This window comes from Chelonia mydas, chromosome 24 (assembly GCF_015237465.2).
Source record: "Chelonia mydas isolate rCheMyd1 chromosome 24, rCheMyd1.pri.v2, whole genome shotgun sequence".
In the NCBI taxonomy this organism is placed as follows: Eukaryota; Metazoa; Chordata; order Testudines; family Cheloniidae; genus Chelonia; species Chelonia mydas.
In genome coordinates this window covers 10,276,864-10,295,655 of record NC_051264.2, presented here as the reverse complement: position 1 = coordinate 10,295,655, position 18,792 = coordinate 10,276,864, and the positions used below count along the sequence as shown (strand labels likewise).

The 18,792-nt window shown below is 57.9% G+C and overlaps 1 protein-coding gene across 1 annotated transcript in view; it reads right to left on the bottom strand.

The window, feature by feature from the left end:
- The window catches only part of PEA15 (proliferation and apoptosis adaptor protein 15), a 47,496-nt gene extending 34,437 nt beyond the window's left edge, over positions 1-13,059 (bottom strand). Inside the window, exon 1 of the mRNA XM_037883042.2 lies at positions 12,815-13,059. The gene's annotated coding sequence lies outside the window, so the exon portion shown is untranslated. The remainder of the gene's footprint in view (positions 1-12,814) is intronic.
- Between the last annotated feature and the right edge of the window lie 5,733 nt (positions 13,060-18,792).

The window sequence follows — 18,792 nt, the reverse complement described above, 5'->3', positions numbered from 1 at the left end:
TCTGCTCTGGTTCCAACAGGAATTAACTCAGGGCCATTCTCTGCCCTGGGTATCCAGGAGGTCAAACTAGATGATCACAGTCGTCCCTTGACATCAGATCTCACGACTCCCAGCTCAGGGTTCTGTGCCCTGCTCCATGCTGTGCCCCCCCTCCACCCCCACTCCCAACTTCCCCCCAGCACCTGCACAGAGCAATTCTCCGAGGAGGAAAACACCTCCAGAAGCAGCAAAGAGCATGTTGAGCCAATTCCTCTGCAGGAAGTGCTGGAAGAGTGCCCAGGCCCTGGTGAAGTGCCATCCCAATGGCAAAGCATCGTTTGTTACACAACCAATCACTCCAGAAGCAATTTTTAAAAACAACAAAAACTTATGCGCTGGAGTTGGCTTATTTTCCATGTAATAAGCTGTAAATGTGTCATGTGGCTGGCTCGCCCACAGGACAGCGTGAGGTGTCTCTGTACAGGCTCCCCCCATGCAGCTCTGTCAGTGCCTCTCAATCCTGACCCACAGCCCCCTGCTATCCCAGCCTGAAGCTCGCCCCATCCCCACAGCTCTGCTGATGCCCCTTAATCCCGACCTGCAGCCCCCTACTATCCCAGCCCTGGGCTTCCCCTCCCCCAGTTCTGCTGGTGCCCCTCAATCCCAACCCATGGAACTTTTCCCATTTTGAATTCTGACAAACAACAGCAAAAACTGTTGCAAGAATGTTGTTTGTTTTGCAAATAACAAGGGAGGCGAAGCAACACCCCTGAGGTCGCACAGCCAGCCCTGGGTAGAACTGGCAGGAGAACCCAGGAGTTCTGAGGCCCCAGCAGCCCCTAACCACTGCTCCACGCTGCCTCCTACATGTCAGCCAGATGTTTGGTGGCCTCTGCAGCCACAGACTATTTGTGCACGCCGCCTGCTGCATCATTCCCGTGTGTCCCGCGAGGCTAGGTCGTAGCAAGGGACATGAAAGCAAGAAGCTCAGTGCATCCTCTTGGACGGGAGAGGACGATGCAACCCATCGCCCAGCCAGGCCCTACTTGGGAGCAGTTTGGCTCCATGGCTCACTGCCTGGCCTGGAAGTCAGGAGATCTGGGTTCCATCTGTGCCACTGCCATGCTGGATGGCCTTGGGCAAGTCCCTTCTCCACTCTGTGCCTCAGTTTCCCCTCCCACCTAGATTCCCTTGGGAGACTTTCCCCAGCTCGGACTAGTTTCCCTCACCCCCTGCTCCTGGTTACAGCACTCAGCGAATCCCTCTCCCTGCCTGCAGACCCTTGTCATGCCCTCTTTCTGTCTTATGGAGCCAGCTCTCATCTCCCCCACTCCACCAGCCCATGATCCTTTCTCTGAATCATTTCTCAGCCCTCTTGAGCACGTCAATATCTTCCTGTTAACAAGGCACCAACCATGACCCCCTGAGAGCTCCCTGGAGTGAAGGCTGGGATTCTAGGGCCTGATTCTCAGTCAGCTCCCTACCTGTGCCAGAGCAGGAGGCTTTAAGCCATCTTTGCACTCTCCATATTCTAGGGCTGTGCAGTGTCAGTTAGAGCAGCCTCAGGGCTGCTCTAAGCTACGCTCTGCTCCCCATAGTGCCTCTATGGCCCCAGCAAGCAGAGAACGGGCAGGGTCCAAGGCATTCCAGCCATACCCTCTGTGCCGAGGTTGGGTGGGTTCAGACCCTTCATGCCACCCCAGGGGGATTCTCAGAGGGCCATTCCCAGCCACCACTTGCAGAGGGGCCTGAGTGTGACTGAGGAGCTGTGGGACCCCCCCCCAAAGCCCCATTACTTGCCCAGCAATGGCCCCCGCTAGCCTCCCTTCTCGCCAGCACAATGTGCTTCCCCTCCGCTCTCTGCACCAGGGGGCTGGCAAGGGACAGGATGCAGCGGAGCTGAGTGACCCTATGGCTCCACCTCCTTCCATGCTGCTTCCTCCTGCCCCCTTCCCTCTCCCACCCCCATCGCAGGCTCTTGGCATACCTAGTCCTCAACCCCCACAGGACCAGAGGCCTCCCAGGGCAGCTGCTTCCTTGTGAGTGTCACAGGGCCCAGAGGAGCAGAGATTTTGGACCCGGGGCTCAGCCACCACCAGGCACGTGACGCTGGGAAGGGCCCTGGGTTTCAGCCCCTTGAGGCTGGGCGGGGGAATCTGGCTCAGTGGAATTCCCACTGTAGCAGATGTGGAATTTTTAACCTGACCCTGGACTGAGATCCCCCGTGTCTGCTGAGAGCATTGGCAGGTTCGAGTTTCCTCCAGACAGCTGGAAATAATATCAAGTTGAACAAGGCAACAGAGCCGATTCCCTCTCTCCCCCCACTTTCCCATTCCTTCGCTTTTTCCCCATCTTTCTTTCCTTCCTCTGATCTCGCTCCGTCGCCCTCAGCTCCAAGAAGCGGCGCCCCTCGTGCTCTTCTCACACCCCTGAATTGTGCTTCCCACCCCCCCAACACCTCTCCCCACACACAGACACTTTGGATCTAACTTGGCCAGTCAAGGCAAATCCTCCAGCAAGCAGGCCCCCCCCCGGAAATGGAATGGAATGTCCGGTCGGCTGCTGGAGCCATGCAGAAAAGCTCAGGGACACAAACAAAAGACGAGCAGAGTGGGGCGGTTGGTGCGCGCCCCAAACAATGGGCCTTTTGTTTGATGATTCCAAGCACCCAACTCCCCGGGACAATGCCAAGTGACTGGCAGCCCTGTACTGCAAGCACAGCACTGACACCCAGAGAGAGAGAGGCCTTTCAGAGACAGGCCTGATGTGTTAACTGTTTCTGGGACAGCAGTTCGTTCCCAGAGGAGGCTAGTCACCATGCTGCATGCTGGGGAAATTCAGAGGAACAGAACTCAGATCCTCCTGCTCCAAAAGCACAGCCCCCTGCCGGGGAATCTCCATCAGCTGTCAGCACTACAGGGCCTATGACACACAGAGGAGCAGCTCTAATTCATCCAGTAGAGGGCAGTGGGAGTGCACTCACACACTAGCCAGCTCACCACAGGACTTTGCAAGGATGCAGTCACTTCTCTCCAAGCACTTTCCAAACATTCCTGAACTGAGCCTGCCAAAGCTGCTGAGCAAGGGGACAAGTATCATCATCCACATGTTGAACAGATAAGGAAACTGAGTCACAGAATGACTCACCCAAGGGTTCTCTGAAAGCCTACAGCAGAATCAGGAATAGAAACCAGTTCTTACCGCTAGCCCCCTGCTCAAGCCACTAGACCCCAGTCCCCTCCTAGAGCCAGTGGGACCCAGACGTCCTGATTCCTGCTCCTTTGATATAATGATGAGACCACTCTCCCTCCCAGAGATGGGAATAGAGCCCAGATGTTCCTGCCCCCCACTTTAAGCCCTAGATCCCACTTCCTTCTGTGAGTCCTGGTCAGAAGAAAATATTTTAAACCAAAGGGGGAACTACACAAAACAGGAAGAGTTTTCCCAGCCCATTTCAGCACAGGTTAAACATGAGCCCGCTGGGCTGGCAAACCCACCCTATTCTGGAACCACTTTACTCTTTTCTCAGCTCTCCATAGAAATGAGCCCTGGCTGGGATGATTTGATTGGAGATTGGTCCTGCTTTGAGCAGGGGTTGGACTAGATGACCTCCTGAGGTCCCTTCCAACCGTGATATTCTATGATTCTATGAATTTTTGGCCAAAACTTGGGAGGTAAATGCCAATTCAACCAAACAAATGTTTCGCTAATTTCGTGTCACTTGCACTGAAATTGTTCCCTTCAGAACAAAACAAATTTGGGGGTTGGGAGGGGAAGGAGAGATCCGTTGGGTTTTTTTTCAATTTAAAAATGACTTTCAAAATTTCCTTCAGTTGCGTTTGGAAAAAATGCAAACCCATCTAACGGTGCTCAAAATCTAAATGAATCACGCGGATCTTTGTCAAAGCAAAAATGTTTTGTTTGACCTAAAATGGCAGGTTGGGGTTGGTTTTTTTACTTCTTGTTTCACCAGTAATTTTGAAAATGTTCATTCCCATCCGAACCAGAACCCCCCCCCCATCCCCGCCCGCCCCCGACTTTTCAAAACAACCAGTGCGTAAGGAGGGGAGGGGGACAAAGCGAACAAAAAAGAAAACAACAATTCAGCCAGCTCTAGTGGTTACTACCCTGTTTTGCACCTGCAGCCAGATAACATCTCCCCAACCTCCCCTTCTTGCCCCCCCACCAAGGAAAAATTGGGACAGGTGGTTCAGATTCTCTCATAGTTTTGATGCCAAAAGAGCCATCTGGGCAGATTTCCCAGCAGAGCGACACTGGTGAAGGGCAAAGAAAACACCTGATGTGATTGGCCAACTCTCTGTAGTGGGGAGATGGTAAGCCCATTGGTGGAATATTTTTGCTATGCAAATCACCAGCAGTGACATGCTTCAGGGCAGAAGCCAAGGGGTCAGGAGGGAACTGACCAGGGTGCAGCAGGTTCTCCCATCACTGCGTGGTCTTGTGCTCCTTCCTCTGAAGCGGCTGGTGCCGGCCATTGCTGGAAGCAGGATACCCAGCTAGATGCGCCCATGGCCACAGCATAGCAGTGCAGGGGTGCAGCAGTAGGGGACACTTTGTGGGGACCATGGCCCTATTCTGAGGCTACATCCGGGAGCTGCTGCTGGGTTAACCTCTTCTGGGATGCCTGCCATGCATGACTTCCTTGGCTAGAGGAGCCAAGTGGCGTTGGGAGCTGTCAGACATTGAGTCTCCACATCCTCCCCTCCACACACGTAATGGTTTCTCCCAGCTGAAAGCCTTGCAATGAAGATAAAAGCCCTACTAGTGACAGCTGTTGGGGGAGCTTCCTTTAGCCCATGTCGTAAGGCTGTGATGCTGGGAAGAGAGGAGCCCTAGTTCAAGCCCTGTCAGGGAGAAATTGTTGCTTGGCAGGCATAGACCAAGCTGTGCCCCAGGAAGACCTGCAATGCCCACGGGGCCAGTACCAGGTCGTACACCAGGTGAGTTGCCAGCTGGGACAAGACACATGGGGAGTGTCATTAGGTCTATACACATAGGGAAGTGGGGTCTCCTGGGTTCCATTCCCAGCTCTGACTAGCTCTGTCACTTTGGGCAAACTCACGGTCTCCCTGTGCCTCAGTTTCTCTCTGTGTAAAATGGAAATAATGGCATTGGCCTCTACCAAAGAGGCCTTAATGACTGTTTCTAAAGCACTGGGAAGTGCTCAGATGACAGACGCTGTGGGAAGCATCGTTCTAATCACAGACGCAGCCCAGCCTGGCTGGCGTCTGATGCTTTCACCTGGGAGACATTAGTTAGAGACTCCAGGTGACCACACCCTGTCCCCAGGAGTCAGGACAATCACCCCAGACGAGTGATACGCAGGGCAGGGTCAGATGACAGCAGCCTTAGCGGCAGGTACGACATACACAGGTCGATCGATAGATCACGTCAAGGAGGTATCTGGGGATAGATAGGTCCATCAGCCACCCCCCCCACCCTGGAGGAAAATCTTGCCTCTTCCCCCACACGACAGTCAGCGCTGCTCTTAGATGGGATTAGAAAACACCATCCCTGATGGATAAACCTGGTACAGTTGCTGCTGGGGGGGCGGGGGGGGGTGAGAATCTGCTGCTAACCCCTCATCTCCGCCAGCCCCCGAGACCTCACTCTGGAAGCACAATACCCGCCACACCATACGGTGACAGTTACAAAGGGCGGGGGGGAAGATTCATTACTGAGGCTGACGGACAGAGACAGATCCTTGGGCTCTCGCTGGCTCCCGGCCTGCCTTACCTATCCCTGGCTGGGTTTAGCAGCCTCCCCAGCGACCACCCAGTGTCCCCAGGGCGAAGAGGGCTGGATTGAGGGGAATGTCTCGTCCATTTCGCAGAGCCTTTGGCACGCTTCTTGGTCCCTGCCCAGACTTGCCCATAAACTGGAGGCACGGCCTGCCCCGTCCTGTGCCAGCAGGGCCCCCAGAGGCTCCTCTCTGCCTGTCCTAGGGAGCCATACTTCAGCTTGGCCAGTTAGCACTTTTGATCATGTGTCATTGCACAGGGGGGATGGGGAGGGCAGTTTCACTAGGGTTTGTCCCACCTCCCCAATCCTCAGTGGCCATTTTGGGGCAAAATCCGTGGCCTGGGGACTGGCAGAGCAGAGGAGCCAATGGCCCCATTCGCTGTTGTGGGAGAGACATTTCAGCCCAGTCAGGACATGGTGGGGGGAACCAAGGTCCCAGCAACTCACAAAGAGAGGAAGGTTCATTTTCTGCTAGGCGAGGGTGTGTGTGCGAGGAGCTTGTCTGTGTAATCAGTGTGGGGGTGGATTGGGAGCAGGCACACAGTGAGAGCGGCAGGTGCGTGATAGCGTGTGGAGTAAGCGTGTGTTGTGTTGGGTGGGTGTGCATGTGAAATGAGCGTGGCGAGCGTGCACTGAGTGTGTAATGAGTGTGACTGGGGAGTGATTGTGGTGAGCGTGTGCTGTGGGGAACAGAGGGATGTGTTGGGTGGGGTGTATCTTGCACATGGGTGTGGCGAGCACAAGTGTGCAAGGTTGTGTGTGCTGCAGGGGTGTGTTGTGCAGGAAGGTGCGTGTGTATGTGTGGTGAATGCAGCGGGTGGGTGGCTGTCTGGATGAGGGTGTCACACTTGTGTGTACAGACACAGTGCGTGTGCAGTCAGTGTGTCGTGGTGTGTGTCTCCATGGAGGTCAGGGAGGGTGCGTCTCAGGGAGCCTGAGTGTGCGACGAGCATGTTGTGTGTTGATGCACTTGAGCGTGTGGGCATGTCTGGCAGCAGAAATCAGGCCCAGTTCTGGGAGGGGGGTGCTATGGATTCAGTGCCCCCTCCCCATCGCCCTGAACAGAGCGAGGCTGCATGGAAGGTCCCCCTCTGCCTTTCATCAGTGACCCACCCGGGTCGTGCCCAGAGCATGGGGCAGAGGGGACGGGCCAGCAGGCAGGGGCATGGGCCATCAGGCACTAGGGTCTGCAGGAAGAGTGGGGAAGGGCTGAGTTTCAGGCAGCAGGGTCAGTGGTCAGGGCAATGGGGATGTTGGCAATGCTCCTTCCTCCTTTCCCAGCCTCTCCCCTCCCTGCTCAGCGAGGTTCAGGGCCCTCTGCCCCTTTCACTCAGTGCTGCCGCGTTTGCCCTGGTGCTGCCAATACGAGTGGGCTGCACGGCAGAGTTATGGACTGAGATAGCCTGGCAAAGCAGCGCTGAGCAACGCCCCGGGCCCTGGGCACCCTTTGCAGCCATGTGCTCTCAGACCCAGCCCCCATGGGTGCCCCAGATTCCTCCCACACACACACACCCGCAAGCCTCCCCCCAGGACAATTCCTTAGCACCCAGACAGCACCAATGTAAAGATCTCCAGCCGACATTTACACCCAAACCAGCTCCAGGGGAGGCAGCTGCCGTTTCAAACACGGGGGAGAAGGGAACCCAGCAGCCGGGCTCCAAACAGGGGCGGGGATCCCAGCATTGGGGCTGCATGGATAGCATTCCTAATGTGATTGGTCAGATTAGTGGTTTTCAGCCTTTTTTCATTGTCAGACCCCTTACAAAATTTTGAATGGCGGGGCGGGCCCCTTTGGAAATCTACAAACCCCCAGGGGTCTGCAGACCACAGGTTGAAAACCACTGGATTAGCTAGAAAAACAACGAGGAGTCCAGTGGCACCTTAAAGACCAACAAATTTATTTGGGCATAAGCTTTTGTGGGTAAAACCCCCCACTTCTTCACAAGCATGCATGCATTTTTTAGCCACGAAAGCTTATGCCCAAAAAAATCTGTTAGTCTTTAAGGTGCCACCGGACTCCTTCTTGTTTTTGTGGATACAGACTAACACGGCTCCTCCCCGATACTGGATTAGCTAGATAACTAGAGGAACATTAAAGGGCTGCGTACGGGGATGGGATATAAGGGGACATACATATATGAAGATGGATAGATACTGTCAATGTGTGGCTAGAGATACAGCCAGCCAAGGATTTACCCCACTAAAGTGAGTGATGGAGGTGCCTGGCTGGGGAATGAGGGACAGCCCTGCTAACAGTCTGGGACAGGGGGAGACGCTGGCTAGGAAGGTGAGCAAATAGCCAGAGCCACCGGTCAGGAGCTGACAGAGACACTGACAGGGAGGCAGCCGAAGGGACCAACTCACAAGAGAAAGCAAATGACAAAGCTACACGGCTTGTGGGGTTGGCTGCCCACGGGCTCCATGGACAGCAGAGAGGTCCAGGGAGTGGGGAGCAGAGCCCAGGGCTCACAGAGATAAGGGGCAGGGCACATGGGCGTGGAGCTTTCGGAAAGGGCAGAGTGATGACACAATGATGGGAAACACGGACATTTTGGGTCCCAGGTTCCTCCACCATTAAACTGGTGAAATTCTCAACTGTTTCCCCTGTGTTTGCAGCTTTGGTGCCCCCTTGACATGTGGATGGCATCAGTGACATGTCTGCCTCTAGTGGCTGGTCAGAGGATGAGGATAAGGCCCTACTGCTGCCGCCTGCTAACAGAGCTGCTCCTTTAGCTCAAGTGGTAGAAGACCGTGTCTTTAATGCCTAAGGTCCTGTCATGGCCCACAGAGAGGGCTGTTATGACAAGTTTGGCACATACAGTGGTACAGTGGGGAGGGCACAGCGCTGGCACTCAGGAGACCTGGGCTCTATGCCTGGCTTGCCTTGGGCAGGTCACTTTCCCTCTCTGGGACTCAGTTTCCCTTCCCATACTTGTCTGTCTGGTTTATTCAGATTCTTGAGAGCAGGGACTGTGTCTGTGCTGTGCCCTTGGGGCCTCTATGTACTGTCAGACACATAGTCAGAACTCCAGCTGGCCTGCAGCAGTTCCTGACGGTGAACACAGACGGTTGGCAACAACAGAAGGAGAAAGGGGTCTACTCCCAGCAGTCAGACTTCCGAGGGAGTGACTCGCATCCCATGGGAGAGGATGGGGCTCCGGGGTTTTAGCCGGCTGATCCGCAGGTCCAAGAATCCAAAACAGCCAACTGCAGGGCTGGGTAAGACTGCACCCCCCGCCCCCTGGCTGCACAAGTACCTGCCCTCCTGGCAAGAGTCACGGCAGTAGCATGCACATGATTGTGAGAGCACTGGGGCACAGCCCTAGCTGTCCGGGTGGGAGAGGAGCTGGTGATCACACTGGGATACAGACGGGGCAGCAGCCGCATGGGGACGGGGAAGGGGTTCTCTGCCATGCCCCACAGCCTGTGTGCTGATGAGATATATGGAGGGGATGTGATGAGAGCCGCGAGCAATTTCTGATGTGATTGTTTAATCACCAAAGGCCCTGAGGGTGTGGGGGGGAAGATGCCTGTGAAAGGAGATTATAGAACCCGTCACATGATGCAGCCTGGCCAACGCCCGCATCACACTCACACTTCCAATCTGTCCCCTTTCCCCTGCACTTCTTCTCCCCATCTCTGCCCCTCTCCCGCTCGGCCTGACAGCTGGGAAATCTCGCCTTAACCTCTCTCCAGTAGCCCACCCTCTGCCCCTTCATTTGGCTCCACGCCAGGACGGGGCATCGCGACCGATCTCTGCACAGAGGCTTGGATGGCTGCTCTCGAGGGGTCTCCGCAGCATTGCCTCATGGTTCGGCTCAGAGACAAGCGGCCCGGATCCCGGCGCTGGAGTTAATCTGCCAGCTCCTGCCCCATTAAAACGTATGGAGCAGGCTCGAGAACACAGGCTTTCTGCGCTGCTGGCTGGAGCGTGACCGATGAGACCCAGTCTCTGCTTCCTTTCGCCCCTTACCCTCAGCAACGCTCCCCTTCCTCCCACGATGGCGGAGCCATGTCCTGCAGGAGGGCTCAGGCTGTCACAGCAGGGGTCATAGCTACCCTAGGAAGGATGCAGCCAGTTTCCACCAGTGCAGGGCTGGGAGATTGGGGAGGGGCTGATGGACGGTGAGCGTTGGGGGAGGGAGGGAACAAGACGACAAGGGCCCTGTAAGCTCTTTTGCTCAGGGTGAGCACACTCAGGCCCGTAGGTTTCCCCAGTGGTGTGGGCTTTAGGAGCCCCAGTTTGGGGTGCCTTAAAGAGCTCAGATTTTCAGGAAGTGCTCCCTGAAAACCTGCATCTCTGTTGACAATCGCAGCCACAGCAACTTTCGCTGGGGGGCAGCAGGACAAGTGACCAGTTCCCCCGCCACAGACAGCCAAAGAGCCACAGGATTAGAGTCTGTGTCAGCTGCCCGGAGAGAGGAGACAGCCCTGGGGGAAGGGCACTGGGCTGGGGGTGGGGACCCAGGATTTTCAGCACACTGGGCACAGAAAAGTCAGTTCGTGTACTTGGATGGGAGCGAGGTCTTTGGAAAGCCCAGCCCTGAGCTCTTGGGAAGGCAGCCTGCCCACTCCTGCAGGGCTCCGGGGCAGAAATCCGGTGCCAGGGCCATGGCCAGGCCGTGGGTAACTGCAGGGCTGGGTTACCTGGCGTCCTGTGTGCACGAGTTTGTCTAGACCAAGAGCTGGAGTCTCATTCTAGAGACAGGCACTTCCACTGCTCTCTGAACAGCTGAGTGTCTGCTGTGGGTGTGTGTGCCGGGAGACGGTGGGTGCATTGGGGGGGGGGGGGGCGCATCTCTAGGTCTAGATACACAGGGCCCTGGATTCTCCTTCACAGAACAGAGGGGGGTTGTCAATCATAGTTCCTGGCAGAGGGGTCTGCAGGGACCTTGGAGCAAATGAGGACCAGGCCCCAAATCTTTCCCCAAAGTCACAAGTCAGTCACCCAGCACCAGAGATGTTTCCATCTCAGGGGCTCCTGCTTGGCCACTCACATGCAGGTGGCTACAGCCCAGGAATGGCAGATTCGCAGCAATCGGGGGAGTCCCAGAGGATAGACAATAACTACACCTCCCACATCTTTCATCCAAGGGCAAAGGCTCTCTAGAAATAGCTCCCTGCCTCCCAAGGAGAACTCAGGATCATCAGCCTGATGTGATGGGCAGGTAAACAGAGGCACAGAGGAAAGGACATGCCCAAGGCCACACACAGAGTCAGCAGCAGAGGTGGGGATAGAACCCAGGTATCCTGACTCCGCCCTGTGCCCTAGCATCTAGACCCTACTCCCCTCCAGGGCTGGAGATAGAACCTGACTCCCAGCTCCCCCAGATCTAACCCCTGCACCCCACTGCCTCATACTGACCATGTCTCCCAGCAACCCACAGTTGCCTATTAGTGGCCAGAGATTAGGCACAGTTAGGAGCAACACCCCAGGGTACCTACTGCACTCACAGTAAATAGCCTTAAGGGGCAGACAGAACAGCTGGGAAAGTTGGCATGGTGTCCCACGCCCCGATGCTGTGAATGGCACAGCGTCCAGTGCATCCTTTCCCCCTTCTCGCCCCTACACAGCTGGCCTGGAGAGGGTTTTCAGCTGGGAAGATAATGCCGCCACCACCACCTCGCTCTGCGTGAGCACTTTTCATCAGCAGCTCTCAGTTTGCGGAGGGGAGATATTATTCATAACACCGTTGACTACCTGTGTTACGGCAGCCAAGAGCAGGGCCCCATTGTGCCAGGCACTGCCCCAGGACAGAGTCCCTGCCCCAACCAGCTCACAAACGAAACAGACACAGGAGAGACGCTGCCCCCATGTTACAGATGGGGAGCTGAAAGGAGGCAGAGGCAGGGACTGAACCCAAATCTCCCCCAAAACTCGCCCTTTCCACAGTCCCAGGGGTTCCCACGCGGCCTCCCGGGCTCCTGTTTGCCGTGTTGCCCAGAGATTTCCTTTGAAAATGGGTCCCAGGGCAGCCCAAACCTCTGCCCTGAAACAGCCTCCCTTCCCCAGCAGAAAAGAGCCGGATCCAACAGCTTCCCTGGCCAGCCACTGAATCACGCTGGCGGGCGGTGACATGGCTGTTCCCTGGCGTGGGCATTGCCTGCCTCTAGATTTCACCACTTCCCCTTTGGGCAGCCCCAGCCCTGCGATCCCCTCCTCTTCCTCCAGATCTTTGGGGGAAGCCCCCTGCAGCTGGGCTGGGGCACTAGCAAAGGCAGCCACAGAAATGGAAACTGACCATGGGGGGGAGAGGAAGGGGAACCAACAACCCCAGGGAGCTGCCAGAACAGAAGCTCTGGGGTTTGGGTCCGGGGCAGATTTGCAGCTCCAGTGGGGCGGGGAGGGACTGGCTTGGTCCCCAGGGGAGAGACAGCAGAGAGATTTCCCAGGCTCGCCAGCTCTCCGGAATAGGAGCTGTGTTTGTACAGCATCGAGCACAGAGCAGGCGGCGCTCCGCGGGCACTTCCCTAATACCCAACACCCGGGGCGGGGGGCTGCACCAGCTAGGCACAAGGGGGAACGAGGAGCCTGGTGCTTTCGCGGGGTGAGAGAGAGAGAGAGAGAGAGAGAGACACCAATCTTTAACCCTTACAGTGCCGCCTCCAGCGTCTGCTCCCAGCTGTCCCGGGACCCAGCTCAGCGCTGCTCTGAGACCCCCAGAGCCCCTAGGGCGCCAGCGCCGGGCAGGGCTCCTTGGGGGCGGCGGGGACCGAAATCTCGCCCCTGCCCTTGTTCCGCCGGGAGCGGCACGTGCGAGGGTCCCGCCCGGGGCTGAGCTGCGGGCGGGGGCGCGTCGGGGCTCATCTCCCCGGCGCAGGGTGGGTCCCTGCCAGCTGCATGTGGCCGGGCGCTCAGGGGAGTCTGAGCTCCGCGGGGAGCCAGCGGCTGGCCCGGAGCAGGAGCTGGGAGAGGCCCGGCCCTTTGCCGGGGTGCGAGCCGGGAATCAACCCCGGATTCCTCCCGCTCCGGGCGCCGCGCTCCAGGGAGACGGGGCCAAACCTCCCGGGGCCAGGCGTGACTTTGGGAACCCGCCGACGCCCCCCGCCCAGCCCGGCTGCAGCAACTTACCGGCTCCGGGGCTGGCTCTGGCTCCAGGCGCTGGGGGAGACCCGCAGGGGTCGGGGGCGCTGCGCCGGTGCCGGTGCCGGTCCGCTCGGGGCTGGGGCTCGGGGCGGTCCCGCCGCGCCTGGCTGCGGGCCGGGCTCGCCTCCCGGAGCGCCCGGTGATGTCAGCGCCTGAGTGCGAGCGGGGGAGAAGGAGCCTTTGTCTGCATCCTCCTGGCTCGCCGGGCTGCGGAGCGCGGAGCCCAGAGATCTCCGCCAGCGGATTTAACCCTTCGCATCCCACGCCCCTGCCACAGGCCGCCGCCCCTGCGCCCGCCCCCTTCGCGGAGACACCCGAGGCCGGGGCTGGCGTCCCCAGAGCCCCGGGGCGGGGGGCGCGCGGCTGGTTGGCCCGACGGGGAGTTTCGAGGGGAGCACGCGGTGCTTGCTGGGATCAGCCCAGTGCCTTTGGAAATCCCAGCCTCCAGCCTGTCCCCCGCCCAGGGGTTGAGCGACCCAAACACCCCAGGGTGGCCAAGAGCCGGGACTAGCGGCTCCCAACACAAAGTGAGACTGGCCCGTTCTCTGGGGAAGGGGCCGAGGGCTGAGAGGCCAATGGCAGCTGCACCAGCCGGTTGAATGGTGCGTCTCGTTTCACCTCCGCCATCTGGGGCGGGGGGTTCACACCGGGCCGGCTCCTCACCTAGCGTAAATGGGCACTGCTGGCCCCTGATTCTCAGCCTGTCCCTGGGGTCGGGGTTGGCCCCTTTGCCTTCTTTCCAGCAAAGCTGCACCCAGCAAAGGGGCAGCTCCCGCCTCCCCAGCAGGGCCCAGACCCAGTGGGACAGAATTTCTGACTCCAAAGGGTGACCCAGAGGCAAGAACCTGCCAGTGTCCCAGAAGGGCATTCCCACCCATTGGCCACTTGCCATCATCCCTTCACACAGGACAGTTCGTTACCCTGGGCCGCACTCAGGGGTTTGTTATTGTAGGGTCACCCGGCAATGAGAGGCCGCACTCAGGGGTTTGTTACTGTAGGGTCACCCGGCAATGAGAGGCCGCACTCAGGGGTTTGTTACTGTAGGGTCACCGGGCAATGAAAGGCCGCACTCAGGGGTTTGTTACTGTAGGGTCACCCGGCAATGAAAGGCCGCACTCAGGGGTTTGTTACTGTAGGGTCACCCGGCAATGAAAGGCCGCACTCAGGGGTTTGTTACTGTAGGGTCACCGGGCAATGAAAGGCCGCACTCAGGGGTTTGTTACTATAGGGTCACCCGGCAATGAAAGGCCGCACTCAGGGGTTTGTTATTGTAGGGTCACCCGGCAATGAAAGGCCGCACTCAGGGGTTTGTTACTGTATGGTCACCGGGCAATGAAAGGCCGCACTCAGGGGTTTGTTACTATAGGGTCACCGGGCAATGAAAGGCCGCACTCAGGGGTTTGTTATTGTAGGGTCACCCGGCAATGAAAGGCCGCACTCAGGGGTTAGTTACTATAGGGTCACCCGGCAATGAGAGGCCGCACTCAGGGGTTTGTTACTGTAGGGTCACCGGGCAATGAAAGGCCGCACTCAGGGGTTTGTTACTGTAGGGTCACCCGGCAATGAAAGGCCGCACTCAGGGGTTTGTTACTGTAGGGTCACCCGGCAATGAAAGGCCGCACTCAGGGGTTTGTTACTATAGGGTCACCCGGCAATGAAAGGCCGCACTCAGGGGTTTGTTATTGTAGGGTCACCCGGCAATGAAAGGCCGCACTCAGGGGTTTGTTACTGTAGGGTCACCGGGCAATGAAAGGCCGCACTCAGGGGTTTGTTACTATAGGGTCACCGGGCAATGAAAGGCCGCACTCAGGGGTTTGTTATTGTAGGGTCACCCGGCAATGAAAGGCCGCACTCAGGGGTTTGTTACTGTAGGGTCACTCGGCAATGAAAGGCCGCACTCAGGGGTTTGTTACTGTAGGGTCACCCGGCAATGAAAGGCCGCACTCAGGGGTTTGTTACTGTAGGGTCACCCGGCAATGAAAGGCCGCACTCAGGGGTTTGTTACTGTAGGGTCACCGGGCAATGAAAGGCCGCACTCAGGGGTTTGTTACTGTAGGGTCACCGGGCAATGAAAGGCCGCACTCAGGGGTTTGTTATTGTAGGGTCACCGGGCAATGAAAGGCCGCACTCAGGGGTTTGTTATTGTAGGGTCACCCGGCAATGAAAGGCCGCACTCAGGGGTTTGTTACTGTAGGGTCACTCGGCAATGAAAGGCCGCACTCAGGGGTTTGTTATTGTAGGGTCACCTGGCAATGAAAGGCCGCACTCAGGGGTTTGTTATTGTAGGGTCACTTATGAGTTTCTACTGCACTGCCAGCCCTGACCCAGGGAGCTGGGAAGTGAAAAAGATGCATCTAAAGAAGGACACAGACTCTACAACCAGCTGCTAGGAGATGCAGCTCCCAACCTGGCTCCTTCCCCCCTCTTCCACACCCCTGAGTCTGGATCCCCCAAGCCTGGCTCCCCCCGCAAGCCTCACACAGCCCCTTCATGATTGCAGGAGCCACTCCTGTGTTCCCCACGAGATAGCCCATCTCGCCCTCCTCTCTTGCCACGCCATCCCATCGGGAGGGATCAACAAACCGCATCGCAATCTGAGCAGTGTAAGAATGAAATCAAAAGAAGGAACCGGGGCCTTTCGCTTCCCCCCCAAGGAGGGGGGTGGGGGACTGGAGACATGACATCAGGGTTTATTTTAGCAAGCAGCTCAGACCCTGTGGGTTTGCCCATCTGGTTGCTGGTGGGGCCCTTGGGCCCAGGCCTGGGCAGTGTCCCGGGCAAGGGCATGACAGTGGGGCCCAGGTTTCTGGCTGAGTTTTGGGGCACCAGGGGAAAGGGAGAGGCCTGCCTGCACTTGCTTCTGCTCTGCAGCACAGGGATCTGCTTCCTGCTCCAGCCGGGGGAGGCCAGAATCAGTTCCTATGCGGCTGCCAGCTGCAGTTCCTAGATGATGTGACCCTGGAGCTACAGCTGTTTGGAAGGCTGCCACCGCCGCCCTTGGGAATGGTGTGGGAGGTGCTTGCTATGCGGCACTCCCAGCAGCTCCAGTTCTGGCCTCTCCCAGCAGGGGGCAGGGAGCGGGGCAGGAGGGCTGGCCAGGAAGGGAGCTCCCAGCTACTCCGTCCTGGCCTCTCCCAGCAGGGGGCGCACTGCAGGGAGTGGGGCAGGAGGGCTGGCTGTGGAGGGAGCTCCCAGTTGCCCCAGTCCCAACTTCTCCCAGCAGGGGGTGCTGTGGGGAGTGGGCTAGGAATGCATCCAGGGAGATCCGGTAAGGGCAGATGGAGCAGCTGGAGCAAAGCTATGAAGGGGTTAAACTCGATTAGGGACATTAACAAGATTCTGCCCAAACAGGAAGATCATGTAGTTATCTAGGGTTGGGGGTCTCTCTCTCTGTCCCTGGGGTTTGTCCCTGGGAGAGGGTGGGCAGCCATGCTTGTGTGGGCTGTCACCCCTGGGCGGACACCCTGGGGGAGCTGGGTCTCTCTGGGAGCTGCAGGCAGGCCTGATGCTGGGTGTTGTCTGCTGCCCCTGGCCTCCTGCCGTCTGTGCTCAGGGCTATTCCACTGCGGTGTTGCACAAACACCCTAATCCAGCGGGTCTCAAACTGAGGGTCAGGACCCCAAAGTGGGTTACGACCCCATTTTAACGGGGTCACCAGGTCTGGCTTAGACTTGCTGCGGCCCAAGGCCGAAGTCTGAGGGATTGAGCCCCAGGGCAGCAGGGCTCAGGTTACAGCACCCCTGCCTGGGGCTGAAGCTCTTGGGCTTCAGTTTTGCCCCCCGAAACCACGGAGGCAGGGCTCAGGCTTTGACCCCCCACACCCAAGGCAGCAGGGCTCAGGCGGGCTCAGGCTTCGGTCCCCCCTCCTGGGGCTGGGTAGTAATTTTTGTTGTCAGAAGGGGGTCACAGTGCAATGAAGTTTGAGACTCCCCTGCTTAATCCCATCTCCAAGGTCTTTCATATGAAAGCATAATGAGATTTCAGCAGGGCATCCTCTGGCATTGCCTACTGCCCTGCTATAGCCATCAGCATCACCAGTATCACCCATCCCTGGCCTGGGGACTCTGCTTTCAGCCTAGTTCCAGCTTTACAAACACTGCTAGAGCCTCACTGGGAAGTGGGTAAAATTGGTCATGCCTCCCAATGCTGAAAAAATGCAGCCATCTCTGGGGTGGGGCATGGCAGCTGCTTAACAGCCTCACAACAACTCTGCACCGGGTTCACCCACCCAGCACTGATATGCAGCCACCTCTGGGGCGGGGCATGGCAGCTGCCTAACAGCGCAGAACAATATTACAGTTTAGGACAAGAAGTGAAGAAGAGTCTTGTGTCCAGTGTAAACATCTGAGCGAATTTACTCTGACAGAATGTAATTACCCTGGCTGGAATGCAGCCTAAAATCTCAGTGCTTGTGAAAATGAAGGTGGGAGGGCAGGATCGTGGAATTATGCGTCTGACCCAGCAGACGGCAGGTCCAGCACCACCATTGGGTCAGCAGTGACTCAGGGGAGCGCGCCCCCTATTGAGCTCACACCCCATACCCTGCAGCACAGCACCCCCTAGTGTCACACTGGGACATTGGGATCAGCACTCACTGAAGGAGCGAATCTCCTATGAACCCCTGCTTTGGTCCCTGCAGCACAGCACCCCCCTTGAAAATGCTTCCCCCAGGTTAGAAATTTCCTGCCAGTGCCAGATGCCGTGTGCCAGTTCCTGGGAGCAGGATTTCTCCTTGGCCTCCTTCCCAGCAGCTCTAAGGACCCAAACCCCTCGGGCCCCCTTGTCTCTGTGGCTGTTCTCAGGCTGCCGTGCTCTGGGCTGACACCACAGAAGGGGCATCATGCCCTGTTGGGAATGGGCTTGGGGCTGTGAGCGGCTCCATGGGCCCTCGTACCTGACCGAACCCTCCTTCCCTGTCACACCCAGCCTCTCTCACTCTATCTCCCCCACACTGTCCTCCTGTCCTGGCCCCTTCAACTCAGGACTCATCAGGGCTTGAGAGCCTGTTGTCCCACAGCCCTGGGAAAGGCCCTTCGCCTCCCCCGTCACAGAGACATGGACATTAAGGACCAATCTGATCTAGTCTGGCCTGTGTAAACCAGTCTGGGGACCCTGCCCCCGGGATTCCTGCAGCCAGCTCCAATGGCTTGTGCCTGAGCCAGAGCGGGACATTCAGACCCAGACTCCAGGGAAAGCTCCCACGGGTCAGGGGATCCCTCAGGAACCTGCTCCCATCTGGAAGGGTCAGAGATCAGCCCATCTCTCTGTGGGAGGCTCCCTGAACAGGGGATCTGAGAGAGGCAGGCCTCGCTACTGGCTGGATTGAGGGACTCTCAGATCCCTTCTGGGCCAGCTTGACCCCATGGTGCTGGGGGCTGGTGGGAGCTAGGCCAGACCAGAGCACCTGCTACAGCCATACGGCACGGCCCCTTTGCCTCATCCTGGGGGCCCCTCTCCTCATGCATGGCCCCTCCCAAGGGCCAGGCAGCAGCACAGAGATGATGTCTGGACCCCGGATCTCAGTCCCGAGCCACGGATGAGGCTGGGAAAAGCCTGTAAACAGATTGGGGTGCGGCTCTGCCACTGATCGGATGGTCCATGTGGGGGGCACAGTCCCTGTGCCATGGCTGCCGTCCACTCTCTCCTCTCACTCCCCTCACCACTAGCTACGGGGTTTTTCCCAGCTTCCTCTATCCAACCTCAGGGCTCCCCGTGGCTAGGGCCTGCAGCTGTGTCTCCCTATAGGCTCATGGGAGCCTGGATGCCTTTTTGCCTGCCTGGCGGGACTGACCCAGGCGGGCCTCTGCTGTTCTACCAGGTGATGCTGCTGTCTGGAGAGCAGGCTGTGTCTGGCTGGTGAGAGCCCCGGTGGGATTGTGAGCCCCTGCGGAGGACTCGCTGGTCCCATGTGCAGGGGAAGGAAAACAACAGGGCTGGCATGTCCCCTGGGAGCTGGTGCCAAG